Raw genomic sequence first — 17,491 nt, 5'->3', positions numbered from 1 at the left:
TACCCCAAACTTAGGCATTATTTTCTCTTGTCAGAGCTACTACTTCAAAAGCCTCCCAGTGTGTCTTCCTGCTTCTACTGTTGTTCTTCCTTAACCCACATAATAGAAAATTTTACCAACTCAAAATGTAAATCAGTTCATAGCATTATTTAAAATCTTGGAATGATTTCTTATTGAATTTAGACCAAATCCAAATATCTTTATATGATATGTTTTCCAGAACTTCCTCTGTAATCTCAACCTCACTCACCAAGACTTACAGAATTGTTTGAAATTTGGCTACAACATTTAATACTTCAGTACTGCAGGGGATGCAGTTATATCTTTGAGGGAGGTAGGATGAATGTTACAAGACTTCAAGATTGGCCGTAAATTGTTTTTTCACAAATGCTCAATAATTTGTCTTTTTGAATTGTGGTAAAAGACTAATCAAGACTTCTTATACAGAGTTTTATGCAGAGTTCTACATTTTGTAAGAATTCTAGTCATCTCTAATATTATTGATCAACTCTGTATTGGTCATTATTCCATACTCCCCCCCCCCTTTTTTTTACCATGCATTGAACTTAAACTTGGGCTTGCTTAAGGCTACCACTGGACCACTGAAGCAACAACACCACTTCTGGCTTTTTCTGTGCATGTATGTGAGACTGAGGAATTGAACCCAAGCCTTCATGCATGCTAGGCGAACAATCTACTACTAGACCATGCTCCTGGTCCTCCATACCTTTTTATATTGTTATTTTCCCCAAATATATTTTGAAGTAGATAATATAATCTACATCTCAGTTTAAGCGTTGAAAAATGATTTTCTGAAGCTCAAAAACGGGGTGGGGGCAGATTCAAGATTCCAACTATGATATATTGATCTTATTGACTCATAATTTCCAACATTCCATAATACCATATTCCATGATAAAATATGTCAAGGATGTGGACAAGTAAGCCAAATACTTGAGTAATTGTTTCATTTAATGGTGTTAAAAATTCCTACTTTGGTGTTTCTTCATAATTATATGAATTTTTTGTTTTCTGGCTCCAGTATTAACATGAACTTCTATATATACTATGAGTCTGTCTGCTTTCCTGGTGAAGTTCTAAAGCATGTGATCTATACTCGAGGATTTACTGATTTTTTTTTCTTATCGCAAACAGTGCAGTGTGGGAACTCAGCCAGCAGTCAAGACCTGCAGCGTCCTGGTATATAAAACCAGAGTATTTTATGAATTAATTAAGGAAGTTAACTGAATCAGACTAATTTATACAACAGTCCACTTTAACAACAACAAAAAAACCCCTAATTTTTGCACCTCCTTTTCTGATGTAGGGAATTCTCTCTTTTAATGTAGATAATGAGAAGATATTGAAGAAATTATGTTATTCTGGTCATAATTAAATTTAATGCCTTATGTTCTATTTATGTTTATTATTGTTGTTAACTTCCCCCATTGCTTATATCCTGATGTTTACATTTCAATTACTTCAAACCTTTTAAAATTCTTTTATATAAAATCTAGTGATCAAAGCTTTAACTGATGGTATAATTTCCCCAAGAAAAATAAGGCTAATTACTCATAATAGGAATTATGAGAAATTATGCAGTCAGCTTTGTATGATTTTAAATGTTTTTAAAACAGAGATGGATGCCTTCCCTCTAGGCTATGAAGAGCTGCCAGTTTGCAATTAGACCATAAGGACATGGATGTTGATTCAGGTTTTGAAATCATTTAAAAAATAATTCTTTAATAATTCATGAAGTGGCCATTGGGGATAAATCAGTAATCATAACAATTTGCCTCTGTTTCTCAAAAAGATAATTAACAAAATATTTTATATTTGTAATTCAAACAACCCCACAAAATCAATAAATTATATTTCATCAAAATAAATAAAAATATCCCTCTGTAAGAGTCCCTGCAAGAGAATTAAAAGATAAGGTAAGTCCCAAAGAAAACATTTGAATATTAGAATATATAAGGAACTCTTGAAAGTCAGTAGTATTAAGAAATACTTCTGCAAATTGAGGAAATACATAACTGATGCTTCACTATAGAGGACTGAAGAATGGTCATGAATGATGCTTAACATCACTGTTAGGAAAACATAAAATAAAACCACAAATATCACAAGGTGAAAATATATGTGAAGAAATAATATGGGGAAATTTTGTAGGGATGCTATTATAGCATATATTGCAGCTGCTTATGTGATCAAAATTATACTCGTATATGTGCACACAAGTAAAGTGCATGTTATATTTGTATTTCTGGATGACTTCAGTACTATTGTCTTCAATTTTATGCATGTTAGTGTTATTTAAAAACAACAAGTAAAGAATAATTGTGAAATGGAGGGCCTGTGTTTCTTCAGTTAAAAGCAAATGTAATTTTTATTGTTATCCATAATGATTTAACCATATTTCTGTGAAGCTTGATATAATGAGGAAAATTAAAATGAAAGGAATTTCTATTAAAATTACTTTTAACCTTGTAATATACAGTTTCTTGCCTGATATAATTTCAGGCTATGACAGTAAATGGTATAAATAAATTAGATAATTCTTTATAGTAGTATGTTCCCTTTCTGCATATTAAACAATTTTCCTGAAGAATTTACGTATTAGTCTCTGCTTACACTAAGGGTGTCACTACAGCACTGAATGACTAACTTCTTGAGAAGTTTTAACACCTTTCAAAAGAGACATGATCTTTTACTAATGACTATGAAATTTTTCTTTCTTGAGACATACCATCAGTGTTTGCGTGTGAATAGCATATTTTCCTCCCTAGTGCAAAGACAGGTAATGATGAAAGATTTTATTTCTATTACCTAGTAAGTTTTCTCATCTATCTGTATTAGGAAGATTCTTGTAAATGAGATCTTCTTCACAATAAGCTTACACACACAAACACACATACGCACACACACACACAAACACACCAGAACATATTATCCTTTAAACCCTGCCATCAAGCAAAACTTTAGGAGAAGCAGAATATATGCTTTGCTTGGTTCTGAGTTCTCTGCCTTCACTTTTTTTATGGCCACTTCTCTAGAATTCAAAGTGCTGTTTGAAACTGCCATTTTCGATCATAATTCCAATTTCATATAAACATATTATAAATCAGTATAATACAATTACTACATTTTACATATTTTTGCACAAAATGTAATGCATATGAAATCACTGGAAACTTAGAAAAATAGTTAAGTATGAATATGTACTACTTTTTAAATTATTTATTCATTTTTTATTGTCAGGGTAATGTACAGAGGGTTTATAGTTACATTCATCAGATAGTTAGTACATTACTTCTTGAACATTGTTACCCCTTCTCGTGTTTTTCTCACACTTTCTCTCCCCAAACTCCTCCCATTCATCTTGTTTTTTCCTTACCTTCACTTTTTCAAATAAATAAATAAACATATATACAATATATCAGGTACCAAATTCCAATACAGTAACAGCATGAGATAAACCATAAAGAAAAAAGAAACAAATAGCTTCATATAGTACATTAAGAACAACAACCATAAAGATAAACACCTTGCTTCCATATCCTGGAGTTCATTTCGCTTAGACTCATTCTATACGTGCTATTTTAGTATATATACAAAATCATGATTTCCACCACATATAAATGTGTATCAAACTTACATAATTTTTGGCAAATTATTCACTATACTTAAACAAGAATATCAATTTAATTTTTTTCTTTATGAGTCCCAAAGTTGTCTTCATATATCTCATATGGTGGGCAAGATGATCCAGTGAATGTAAGAAGCAAGTACTGGAAGTTTATTTCAATATATTTCTATCTAAAAATTAATAAATTAAATTTGAATAATTACTATAAAGGTATTGATCCATAAACAAATGCGCACAAATTTTGCCTCTATATTTTTTTCTGTTGAACACATGAAACATTACTTATTTACTTGGTAGAGTATAGAATCCTTAGCTTTCTATATTAAAATGTACAGATAAAGTCAATATCCTTATGTATAAAAGAAACTTGCAAAATGATGCTTATTTTCTTCCAGTTCTGTGATACTACCATTTATTTTTTGCATATACCTGATTGAAAGAAAATGTATTTATTGCATTAGGAAGAAAATAGTTTAGGAATTGTAGGTTTGACATATCCAAAGGAAACAGTAAGAGTAGATGTTGAAAGTGTTGACTGCTAGGAGAACTATAACAGATTCACTGGGAAGAATTTGTTGATATTCAAATACTCAGTGATGACTTAGCCTTCAGTGTCTTACTCAAAACACCTGGAGCTGGTCCTAATACCTTTTTGGATGTTTTGAAAAGCCTGAAAATTTATAATGGCCAATAGGGAAATGACAGAGTTGCTAAACTTGTTTGGCATTAAGGAAGATGTGAGAAGACTCAGAGATGAAAATATAAGTAGGTTTTTTTTTTTAATACGATGTTTAGAACTAAGCACCGGACTGTTCCTTGTGAGGACACAAAGGATTGTCTCTTCAGTAAGGCAAAGAGGAATTTGAAAGAGATATCGGTACCTCATAAATTTTGGTGACATTTTGGAGTGCTTAATTTTTTTCAGTGTGTATAAATTGTATAAATTATGAAAGATTATGAAATATATATGCATATGATAAATTTTGATTATATTCACTTTTATTGCTTTTCCTGTTTTTTTTCTTTCTCTTTACTCTCCTTAATAAACCTCATTTCACATTCATTCTTTTTTTCACTCAATCCTTAAATTCTTCAAATGACAGGAAACATGAAACCTATCTTTGTAGAACTGCCTTATTTCAGGTAACCTGATAATTTCTAGATCTACCCACTTTCCAGCAAACAACATAATTGCACTTTTCTTTATCACTGAGTACAACTCCATATATAATATATATGTATATATATGCCACTTGAGACACCGGTCAGCCTTGTTTACTGATAAGGGTTTATATTGGAGATAAGGGTCTTTTGTTTTATCTGGGGACATGCTTGAGCTGCAATGCACAGAACTTGCACTTCTAATTATTACTGAGATCATAAGCATGTTCCACTGTATCCAACTTGCCTGATAGAACCTTATGAATTTTTCTTCCTGGTTTAAACTATGATTCTTCCAACCTCAGCTTCTCTATATCTTAAAACGTTGAGTTTTAGTAACTATTTTAAGATCTGATATATTTCAAGTTTTGTATGATTCAAGATAGTGATGTAATTTTAGTTTTTTACAAGTGGCTATTCAGGTCTCCTAGCATCACTTGTGAAAGAAACAGTCTTTTTCAGTTGATGTTTGCAAAAACTTGGTCAAGAATTACATTGTAATACTTCTCTCTCTCTCTCCTATTCCATTTTTGTCACTTTTATTTCATTCATTTTATTACTGCTGTCCTACTATGATCTGTAATATAGTTTAGAGTCAGAGTTCTGTGTTTCTCTTTTTGCTCAGAATTGCTTTGGCTATTAATGGTTGTGTTTTCCAGGTAATTCTTGGGTTTGTCTTTTTCTATTTCTGTGAAGAAAATCATTAGAGTTCTCATACTCTTTTGAGTATGTTGAACAAAATGTGCATGCATTTGTGTGTGCGTGCATATGCACATGGGTGTGTTTGTGCATGTATGTACATGTGCTTGATTTTTTTTAGTTTTGTTCACGTCCAGCACTACTACCCAAGCTACACTTCCTGATCCATAGGTCAAATTTTTCAATGATAGACGTTTCTGTGGAATTAGTCTCCATATCAGAGTTTTGTTGATTCCTGAACAACAGAATTCATATAGATATACTTAGTGTCAGGGATAAGATGATTGTAATTACTGAAAATGAGCAGAAGTCTATTCTAGCAGTAATGCTACTTTAATCTGTAGGAATCTCTGGCAATAACTAATAGCAGAACATTTTGTTGGGTAGATATTTAGGTGATTATTTGGCTCTGTATATGTGTGTGTGTGTATGTGTGTGTGTGTAAGCATGTGAAAAATAAAGAAATTTGATGAGCATAGTACTAACATCAGATATCACAATGAAAAATAGAATTCTTTGACTATTTATAGATTTGTATAATTGCATAAACAGATTTCATTGTTTAATGTGAAGAAAAGTACCTTTTAGGAAAAACATCACAAGAATAATTATAAATATTCTCCCTATCTTACCACCAGGGGGACTTATAGCCATTTCCAGATTTACATGCTACTGTAGATAAATTAATGGAATTTGGAAGAGTGTTAAATAAGAAGTGTGAGCTAAAGCAAAATACAAACGCAAAAAGGAAGCAATTCTTGTCTACTAGTTAAGAGTGAAGGCATATGGAGACTGAGTAAAAGAGATATATTACACAAATGTTTCATAAAGGCTATTGTTGGTCTGGGGTTTACTCTATTACTCAAACCCCAAATGAATAGTCAGGATGGATAAAATTCCCAAGTACGCTTTGTAGCCCAAAGATTGCTCACTAGGTTTTGGATCTTTGGAGCCATGGTGGCAGGGAGGGCTGTATGGAGGACTATAAAAATGACCCTATAACATGCGAGTGAATGGTGGTTCAAAGCTAGGTTATGATTGGGAATAGGCAGTTAATACAACTATGATTTGGTAAAGACAAATCAAACTTAGAGAATGATAGTCTGGGTCACTGATTTAGGTAAGCAACCTTGGATAATTACAAAGATCTTAGAACCAGCTGCAGCAACAAGTTCTGTAGCAAGTTTCACAAACTCTCCTGCAGAGATTATCGCTGGCCACATGCTTAAATTGTACTAGATCATATATATTGCACTTAATGAGCATGGATGTCAGAGACCAGTCTCTCACATCTGTAATCCTAGCAACTCAGGGGGCTGAGAGCTAAGTATTGCAGTTCAAAGCTAGCCCATAGAAGTAAATCTATGTGATTCTTATCTCCATCTAATCACCACAAAGATGGGAGTGGAGCTGTGGCTGAAATGGTAAAATGCAAACCTAGAGCACAAAAGCTTAGGGCCAGCATCTGGGCCATGAGATTAAACCCCAGAACCAGCACGAAAAAGAGAGAGAGAGCGAGGGAGGGAGGGAGGGAGGGAGGGAGGGAGGGGGAGGGGGAGGGGGAGGGAGAGGGAGAGGGAGAAAAGTAATATGGTTATGAGAGGTATAAAGGGTGTATTGTCAGATATCATTCACTTAAAATCCCTTTACTCTTATATCTTACCATAGTCCTTGTCTCCACAAAGCGGTTCTCATAGAATATAACCAAGTTATTGGATAGGGAAGGGGGAAATCAAGATGAGCTGGTGGGGGGAGGGAAATGGGGACCATGTCATGAGAAAGGGTATCAATGTTTGTGAAGTAATTCACCTTCTATCTGGTGAATATAATATAACCCTTCTATTAATTACAATAAAAATATTTTTACAGTAAAAAACAAACAAACAAAAAGAATATAACCAACTTTCCCTAGGTATAACGAGAGAGTGCTTCCCCTCTGGCCATGTGTGAATCCTCACATTCTTCTCTGGTACTTGTCTGACACCAAGTGTGAAAGCTCATTTAATTGCCAAACATAAGCCATCCAGAGTTGCTCTTTTTTGTACAATAACTTAAAACTTTGAACAATGATTATTTTTGTGTTTGCATTGTTTATTATGATTTCAAAAATTCTGTGATATATGGAATTAGTTCCAAAGAGACATGTATGGTGTGATTCTACTTGTATGAGGTACTAAAGTAGTGGAATTCATAGCAACGATGTCACATGGAGGTTGCTAGAAGGGTTAGGAGAAGATGTAGGAATGTGATATAATGAAAATAGTTTCGTTTTTTTTTTAAGATGAAAGAGTTCTTGACCTTGGTGAAATAGCGATGCATAATAGTCTGTACATTTGACATGCTTAAGACAGTATATCAGTTAATATACATTTTGTCATATTTTTAAACTGGGATTTAAAAAGAACTGTAACATATAAGTTGATATCAGACAATCAGAATCTTTATTTTTCCAGTCCTGGGGCTTGAACTCAGGGCCTGGGCACTATCCTTGCACACTTTTTGCTCAAGATTAGCATCTGTCACTAAAGCCACAGCATGACTTCTGGCTTTTTCTGTGTATGTGGTACCAAGGGATTGAATCCAGGAATTTGGCATGCTAAGCAAGCATTCTACCACTAGGCTACACTCCCAGCCCCCAAATCTTTTCCACTGAAGTTGGACTGCTATGTTTGTAGGACATGATATCTGGGGTGCTAATTCTGGCCAGCTGAACTCTGCTCAGGTCCAGGAGCCACTTAATAAACAAAAGGAAACCCTGTAAGCTGAGGCCTGTTGAAAAATTTTTATTTGACTTATACAAATGTTTGGATTAAAATATGACTGTTTCTTCGAAATTGCTATTGATTCAGTAAGTGTCATAACATATAAACCAGTTTTTCAATATCTAAAGGAATCAACACATAAATATTATGAGCAGTACCTGTACATTATAATACTTTATGCATAATAGTTGTTGCATAAAGATGTATAGCCTCCTCTGTATGTGATAAACAATTATTTAGTATGTTATTATTATTATTATTATTATTTCTATTATTTTTTGCCTTGGTTCCAATATGGGGTTGTTTGTTCCCTAGATTCTTCAGAGTCATCACAGGCATAAAAATGTCTTTAAAAGACAGGTGTCAGTTTCTCACACTTGTAATTGCATCTACTCAGGAGGCTGAGATCTGAGGATCACAGTTCAAAGTCAGCCCAAGGCATGAAAGTCTGTGAAACTCTTTTTTTTTCTGTTAAGACCAACCACTTATTTAATTTGGGGTAATATAGCTCGTACAGGTGGAGCATAAATTAAAACAACAAGTAAGTAGTTGTTGCTAGCTACATTCACAAAGATTTAAGACAGACTAGAGAAAAACACTTGTTTATACTGTTGACAGCATTGAGAAAGTCATTGACTCTGCCTGAACACATACACTTCAGGAAATCCATCACTTCAACCAGAATTGCAGTCTGTGAAACTCTTATCTCCAATTATCCACAAGAAAACAGGAAGTGGCCTTGTGGCTCAAAGTGGCAGAGTGCTAGCCTTGAACTGAAGAGCTCAGGGATGGCCTCCAGGCCCAGAGTTCAAACATTATGATGGAAAAGAAAAAGTCTTAAAAATATTTTTAAAAGGTAATTCTATGACCAAGTAAGGAAATTCATTTTTGTGGATTGCCTGTTTAAGCAATCGTCTTAGTCTTCACAAATGTCTGTATGAATATCTGTCCTCTTATAATGAGTCAGTTGTGTCTCGCTAAATTCATTAAGCTTGCTCTCTAATCTATTCAAGTTTTAAGTAAGCACCCTCCGCTAGTCTGTTTCTGCCCCAAGACCCCACCTTTACCTGTTATGACCAATGGTGAAGGAACTGGGGAGGCTGACAAATTCCTATCAGCATTTTAGAATATAACTCCTCATCAAAGACTTTATTATTTTAATCCAGGGTCCTTGTTAGTAAAACCTTCTCTCAAATCATTCTTCATTCTAAAAATAGTTATTTGGCTGTGTTGCTCTTTATGGTAGTATGTGTGGTATATATCAATTTTGACATGAAAATGTATTATGTGGATATGAAGATAGGTCATTCTGCCTATACTGATGTATTATTAACTTAAAAATATTTAACTCAAGTGTGTGTGTGTGTGTGTGTGTGTGTGTGTGTGTTTGATAAGGCAATCAATTAAGAACAAAAATATAAATTGATATGGAATAGGGGAAACCTTTGAAATTTTGATTAAGGCTTTCTTTGAAGAAGTGTTTTACCTAGAAAAAAAAATCAAAGCACACATGTGTTTTCCTAGTCACCAAATAAATCTCACTGATGAAAGACAAAGATTCTTTGAAAGAAAATGAAAATAAGAACAAACCATTTTTTCAACAATGCTGCTAACAAGTTTCAAAATTGAATTTCATTCTCCCACTCCATACAACTTCTTTGGCCTCTAAAGGAGGCTTTAACAAGTAAAGAGTGGTTCTAAATGCGAGAGCCAGAAAACCAAGAAAATACCAAATAGTTCTCTACTTGTATTAATCCACACCTAAGAATTAGGTATCAAGAGTATCATGGGTTGTCTAACACTGTTGCCTTCTTAATGGAATTAATTTAATGGGGAAACTTAAGAATAAGCAAAAGAGCAACTCATCTCCCGTGAACTTCTATAGTTTTGCTTATATCTTGAGTATGAAATGTACTTCTTTTCCAGTCCTGGGGCTTGAACTCAGGGCCTGAACAGTGTCCCTGGGCTTTCTCAAAGCTAGAGCTCTACCACTTGAGCAACAGCACCACTTTCAGCTTTTTCTATGCATGTGGTACCCAGGTCTTCATATATGCTGAGCAAGCACTCTTAGCACTAGGCCAAACTGCAGGTCCAAATTCACTTTTTTATTTTAGTCAGTCATGGAGCTTGAACTCTGGGCTGGGCACTGTCCCAGAGCTCTCCAGCTCAAGTTACCACACTATCTTGAGCCCCAGCCCCCGTTTCCCCTTTTTCTAGTGATTAATTGGAGATAAGAGTCTCAAAGTCTTTAGTGTCTGAGCTGGCTTTGAACCTCGATCCTCAGATCTCAGTCTCCTGAATAGCTAGAATAACAGGCATGAGCCGCCATGCCAGGCTAAATTTACTTATTTTTTAAATTAAAAAATATTTCATTATACTCTTTCTCCTACCAGCAACTTCCCCCTTTCCTACTCTCAGTGAGGGTTGGTATTTTGTTATAAATTGTTGTATTACATCATGTTGTTCACAAAAGAAGTAGTTGTTGAATCTATCAACTTGATTGCTCTATTTTATTTTCTGATGGTGCAAGTGATAAGTTAAAACTTTGTCAGCATTAATACATCTTAACCATAGGCTATATGTATGAGGTGGGGCTTCCTCTTCCTTACCAACTAATATCATCTAACCACCTTTGTATATTAGGTAGAGACATCTTTGGCCACTCCACGTTCAGGTAGGTGTAATGACATTTCATGCATTACTACTTCATCTAATTTTAGTAATAATGAAATGTCTAAGGCAGTACAATGAAATAAGTGAAGATTTTATAATCTATTTTATCCATCCAATAGTCATTAGAGTCAATCTGCATGATATCTTGCCTTGCAGGGTTTTGCAAATGGACAAATAAATTGGTTGTTTTATTATGGATAAGTATTGACTCAGTAGGAAAGGTCAATCCTTGGGGGTCTTCATTACAAAGGAGAGTTTATTATTTGTTTACTTCCCTAGAATAGAGTATCTCAGAGTTGATAAAGATGGCTATTTGTTATGCCTATCCACATCTTTGAAGCATCTTTGCTTTTTATCACTGTTTTCTCATAACTTTAACTTGAGTTAAAGTAATTTCATTCAGCAGTTTCTTTTCCTTCCTCTTACTATATTAAACACACTAATGCAATGCATCTACTCTGAAATTTATCTACTATTATTATTTTGCAATATGTAGGGAATGATGTAGAATTTGTGTTCTTTTTTCCTCAAGGACTAGAGATATTAATGCTTTATTTTTCTTTAAAGATTAGGGTAACATTAGGTGCTAGTGGTATATACCTGTAATCATAGCTACTGAGGGTAGTAAGAATAGAGAAGCTTAATTCAAACCCAACTCTAGCAGAAAAGTTGCAGAAATACATCTCCAAGTAACCACCAAAATACTATACCAGATGTGTGGCTCAGTGGGAGAACACCAGAGTTTATGTTGCAGTAGTGCCAAACAAGTAAGTAAATAGATAAAATAATAAAATAAATAAATGAGAGGAAATAAAATACATGAGGTTTTGGTATGCATGTGTAAAACAACTTTACAACTCTTGATATTCTTTTAAAGAAAGTTGATTTGATTTAATTGTACCCAAAATTAACAAAATCTGTAATAAAAAATAAAGAAGAAACAAAATTATATATTATATGTAATAAAACATAATAATAATATATATTAAGACCTTCAACCTGAACCCTAAGTTTATGACCACATCTGTGTAAATCTAAGAAGAGACAGCAAGATGATTTCAGAGGAATGTCACTTAAGAGACAATTTCAGGTGTGGTTTAACAATGGATGTGAATTTCCTTTGAAAGAGTCTGGAAATGTCACCATCCTGAATCTGTTTTGTTTGAACCTAAACATCTAGTGAGTTTGTTTTGATGCTAGGAATATGGCTGATGAGCTACCAGAGAGGTTGACAGTCATAAAAGATTAAGTTGGGCTATCTGAGAGCTCCTAGTCTTGCCTAAAGTGAACCACAGCTCTGTGTATTACAGGGAAAGGAGAGGAGGGTTTGCAGGAGCTAGCAGGAAATGGATGAAAGCCAATTAGGAACAGGCTACCGGGAACAGTAGCATCTGAACTCTAGAAGAAAACTATATATTTGTCTCAGATCAATAGACTTTTATAGTCTGGATAACATAGTCAGAATATAGTACTAATCTGAATTTATTTCACATTTTTAATTCTGGCAACTTTTCAAGAAAAAAGACTTTTCTTTTTGGAAAGATATTTTGTCATTAAAGACTGAAATCTCAGATTATGATATAATTTCAACTATCAAACTTAGAGTTGTAATTCAAGATTTGTCAAATGTTGTATAATCTCATAGAACATAAATCAGAATTATCTGGGCTGGGAAAACCATGCGTAATTTCTTTTGTTTTCTTTATATTTCATTTTAAGTTATTTCTATTCAACATGTAATTTTTTTGAAGCTTGAAGCTTGAAACAGTGAAAGTATTTACTAGTATATGAAACCCCAGGACTTCACCCTTGCTTACAAATTATTTTTTTTTTGCTTGAGGTTTATTTTTTAGATTTTAAACTTTTTACTTTAAAACATTCTTATGCTCAAACATATTTAACAGTATACAAGCTAGAAGGGCACATCATATTATAGTTTCTTTTCTTTCCATTTTTTTTTAGATTTAAAAATTTTTACTTTAAAACTTCCATATGCTCAAACACATTTAACAGTATACAAGTTGGAGGGGCATATCATATTATAGTTTCTTTTTTTTTTTTTTTTGGCAAGCAGTGGGGCTTGAACTCTGGGCCTGGGCTCTGTCCCTGAGCTCTTCACCTCAAGGCTAGCTCTCTACCACTTCAGTCACAGCACCACTTCCGGTTTTCTGGTGGTTTATTGGAGATAAGAGTCTAACAGATTTTAGTGCTGGGCTGGCTTTGAACTATGATCCTCAGATCTTAGCCTCCTAAGTAGCTAGGATTACAGGTGTGAGCCACCAGCACCCAGCCATATTATAGTTTCTTAATACTTCTAAAATCCACTGATAAATACTGGGAAAATTAATGAACTCTTATTTCTCTCTGATATTTAATTAGAAATGAAAGAATATAAAAGAAAGTGAAGGAGAGAGATAGTGAAAAGACCAGCTGGGGAGAAATTACCTGTTACCTATAGGTTCATCATTTGAGTGATATTTCTATAGTGCCCAAACTTATAACCCTATAATGAAGTAGGCTCACAATTCAATTAACTAACAAAGATCACCCGCATAATTCTAGTGATGTATGCATGATAAATAGCTTTGTCTGAGAGAGCAATTAGGTAGCAGAAAGCAGAGAATAAATGTACAATTTCCTTGGTAAATGTTTTAAAATTTTAACCAACAGGAGGTGGTTATAGAAATAATTCTGCTTGAACATGAGCAAGGAACTTAGAGTAATTTGTGGACACGGACACCACAAGTTACTGAGTGCCCTCACTAACTAACAATATCTAATTGTGATATGTCATCTTAAAACAAAACAAAAAGAAACAAAACTCCTCCATTGAAAGCCTTGAACCTCAGTCTGGTCTTTGTGTATTCCTGATCCTGCTGGTCCTCCATGTCTAGATCCACTGGCTGCCATGTGCCAGCTGCTGGAGCTCCAGAGGAATCTCCTGTCTCTTAACAGACTCCAGAAATTGAGCATTTATTGGGTCACTGTAAGGCCTCAACTCTCCATCATCTAAACTGAAACCCTTGCTTCAGAGTTTAAGCAAAATCCAAACGTCTTGAAGTTAATTTTCTCCATAGATATATTCAGATTGTTTATAAAAGGAATTGCTCAGTCTATATCCTCCACCTGTAAATGACGGTCATCACTTGAAGATCTTGTGGCTTCATTTAGAGGAACAGCCCCATGTTCTCTTGCCTCTTGGAAAAGCTCATTCACAATTTTCCCAGTATGAATCCACCGTATTCGTGTTCTCCTGAATAAAAGCATTGAGGTGGTGTCCATGGTCTATCAGACTTGGAAGCTTTGCTTTTCATTTCATCTTCATATAATTCGGCCAAGGCCAACTGTAAATCCCATGCGCTCAGGGGCAGTGGCCTGGAAGACCACCCGTCCTGCTCCTCCTGCCCGACGCCCTCTGCTGTCTTCCTTGAGATTTATTTTTGAAGAAAGAAATCACTAGAGAAAAAACTAAAGTTCTCGATATTATATTTCTACATTAAATACATTTACAATCAGATAAAAGAAATAAAGCTATTACTTTTCTGAGAAATTATCAAAAGGATGCAGTCATAGGTTTTGGCCTATTTGATAGATAATGTCTAATATGAGAGTTTATTTTTTTAATACAGAATATGGAATAATCAGCAAATTCATAAGGATATTTACAGGGTATATGAGGACAAAGTATGGTATTTGTGACTGTAAAAAGATTTCATATTTTGGAAGGAGTCTTTGGAAATAATATTCCAGTAGTAAAATAATTATCAAAATGAGAACAGCAGAAGTAGAAATTAAAAATCACAACAAAATTCTTCCTTCCACTGTGGTTCCTTAGGCTTACAGGGAACCAAGATATTATATAATTTTTGGTGTACTGGACCATATTCAAGGGCTCAGGGTGAAGATGAGAATTTGATTTAGAGACAGATATAAAGAAAATAGTTAAAATAATCATTAATGTGCTCTGACAAATACATTTCATTGCTTTCACAACTGTGTCAGAAGGACATAATAGGGTACAACCAAGGAAGATTATATTGAATATAAAGATTCTAAAATATTTTATTGGTAGCCCTGGGGCTTGAGCTCAGGGCCTGAGCACTGTCCTTAGGCTTTCTAAGGCTAGAGCTCTACCACTTGAGCCACAGCACTACTTTCTGGCTTTTTCTATGTATGTGATACTGAGGAATTGAACATGGATCTTCATGCATGCTAGGAAAGTACTCTACCACTAGGCCAAACTACAGCCTCTAAAATAATTTTTTACCTAATAAATTTTTGAAGACTCAGCATCCATGCTTTTTAGACACATTAGTGAAACATGTAAATTATGCAATGAAACAATGTTTGTATGTGTTTCCTGACTCTTGGAACCAAACAACTACCTTTTTTTAAAAACTGAATTTAGCTATGATTAATCCTCACATGATTTGCTCATTTCTGCTTTTATGTCAGTAGTCTGTCCAGAATAAGCAATTTTAGTTCTTGTTGGCAAGTTTAGTAAGATAAGTACCATGCTTACCACCTCTCTGGTGACTAGAGAATTGAAAGAGTTACCCAGCTGACAATTGACAATGTGTTGAAAATCTCATCTCTATCAGGATGTGATGATACATACCTATAATCTCACTATTTAGAATGCTGAAATGAGAAAATTACAGATTCAAGACCAGTTAGAACTGCGTAGTGAGTTCCAGGCATTCTTGGGCTACTTACTGAATAATGCCGAACAAAATTTTGTCCCTAACATCAGTGAACATTACTCACAAATGCTTTCTGTTCCATTCAGTAGTGTTAAACATTTAAATCTCATCATATAGTTTATTATCTTTAGAAATTTGATAACTATAATCATGATGCTGAAAATAATCGTATATTTGTATTTTTATATAGATATAGTTTTGATTAGTATTATAGCTATAAGTTGATGTGTATTTTAAAGATTTGAAAATATGGTCTTTTCACAGTGAAATCTGGATAAAAACAATGGTATATCTACCGTCTTTATAACATAAGAAGAACAATGTGAATTTTACTGTGTATGAGTGTTAGCCAGAAGGGTTTTAGCAATTTTAAATTGCTTTAAGCTTCATGTGTGATATAATGGAAAACTTTTGCAAATGACTATACTCCCCAGCCTATAATTATTCTAGAAAACAAAGCAACTGCATGTAAAGTTTGGTATCAATGTAACACTGACAGGATGCCCAGCACCATATTATAGCAGCTGTTAAACTGAGAATGGAGTTGAAATATGCTGATTATGAGGTAGTGGGCTCTTGTTCATTCCAGAAACAGTAGTTAACAATGTCCTGTGAAGTCCTAGTAGTTGTCACTCCTGTCACTGGGCAAAAGGAAGCTAGTGCCTGTGCTAATCACAGTTGATGGCCAGTAGTTTTAGGGGTTACTCACAGACTCCAATATGTTTTTCCATAAAGAGCCACACAAAGAATTCACTAGAATTTACTCAGGGTATATTTTGTCCCAGGCATCCTGCTTAATTGTGAAGGCACAGAAATAACACCTACTCTCTCTTTTATTAAAATTTATTTTATTTTATTATCAGTGGGATGTACAGAGGGGTTAAAGTTATATTCATAAGGTAGTGAGTACATTACTTCATGAATATTGTCATCCCTTCCCAAATTTTTCTCCCACTAGTAAAGTTCTCCCTAGTTGTAAAGTTCATTTCCAACATATTGCCTTGTGAATATTGCTGTTATACATACCCTCTTTCAAAAGGAACTCATTGTTTAGAGGGGAAATAATACTGTGAAATGACATAAAATTACAAGCAACTGAGTAATACTATAATGGGCTACTGTGATCACAAAAGAAGACAGGCTGCTGGGCACAATGCTCACGCCTGTAATCCTAGCTACTCAGGAGGCTGACATCTGAGCATCAAGGTTCAAAGTCAGCCTGGGCACTAATGACCATGAGACTCTTATCTCCAATTAATCACAAGAAAAGGGGAAGTGGTCCTGTGGCTCAAGAGGTTGGGCAGTAGCCTTGAGCTGAAGAGCTCAGGGACAAGGAGCAGGCCCAGGTGTTGGATGGTAGCCTTGCGCTGAAGAGCTCAGAGACAGCGTCCAGGCCCAGAGTTCAAGCCCCATAACCCACAAAAAAAAGAGGAGAATCATCATCAAACAGTATTTCATCGAGTTGAAATTTGACCAGGAAGACAGAATAGAAAGCTATGTGTTCTGTGTTGAAAAAGGCAAAGAAATGTGTCTTTTTTGAAGAAAGTTGTGTAGCCTGAGTAGCTGATGCAGTTGGTTACACTTTTTTTTCTCCCCATTGTGTGTTGTCCAGCATTTGATTACATTATACTTTTGTTTGACCAAAGCTAAAATATCTCCTCCTTGTCTTGGTAACTCCTACACTTCCTGTTTGTTAGGAAAGGAGTGGACTTACAATGTCAGTTTTTCAGTCTAATTGGACTAGGGAAGTAGAAAAGCATAAACTGATTTTTTTCTAGTATTCATAGCATCATTGGGGTTGTAGTTTGCAGGAGCAGTAGGAAAAGGGGGTCATCAGCCCAGAG

At 34.6% G+C, this 17,491-nt stretch overlaps 1 pseudogene; it reads right to left on the bottom strand.

Annotated features, from left to right (window-relative positions):
• Positions 1-17,491, bottom strand: part of LOC150059994 (UBX domain-containing protein 2B-like) — a 47,310-nt pseudogene that overhangs the window by 6,046 nt on the left and 23,773 nt on the right.

Source organism: Megascapheus bottae, chromosome 8 (genome assembly GCF_031878675.1).
Source record: "Megascapheus bottae isolate mThoBot1 chromosome 8, mThoBot2.hap1, whole genome shotgun sequence".
Taxonomy (NCBI): domain Eukaryota; kingdom Metazoa; phylum Chordata; class Mammalia; order Rodentia; family Geomyidae; genus Megascapheus; species Megascapheus bottae.
Note: the sequence above shows the minus strand (reverse complement) of the source record. Positions and strands in the feature narration are given on the sequence as shown.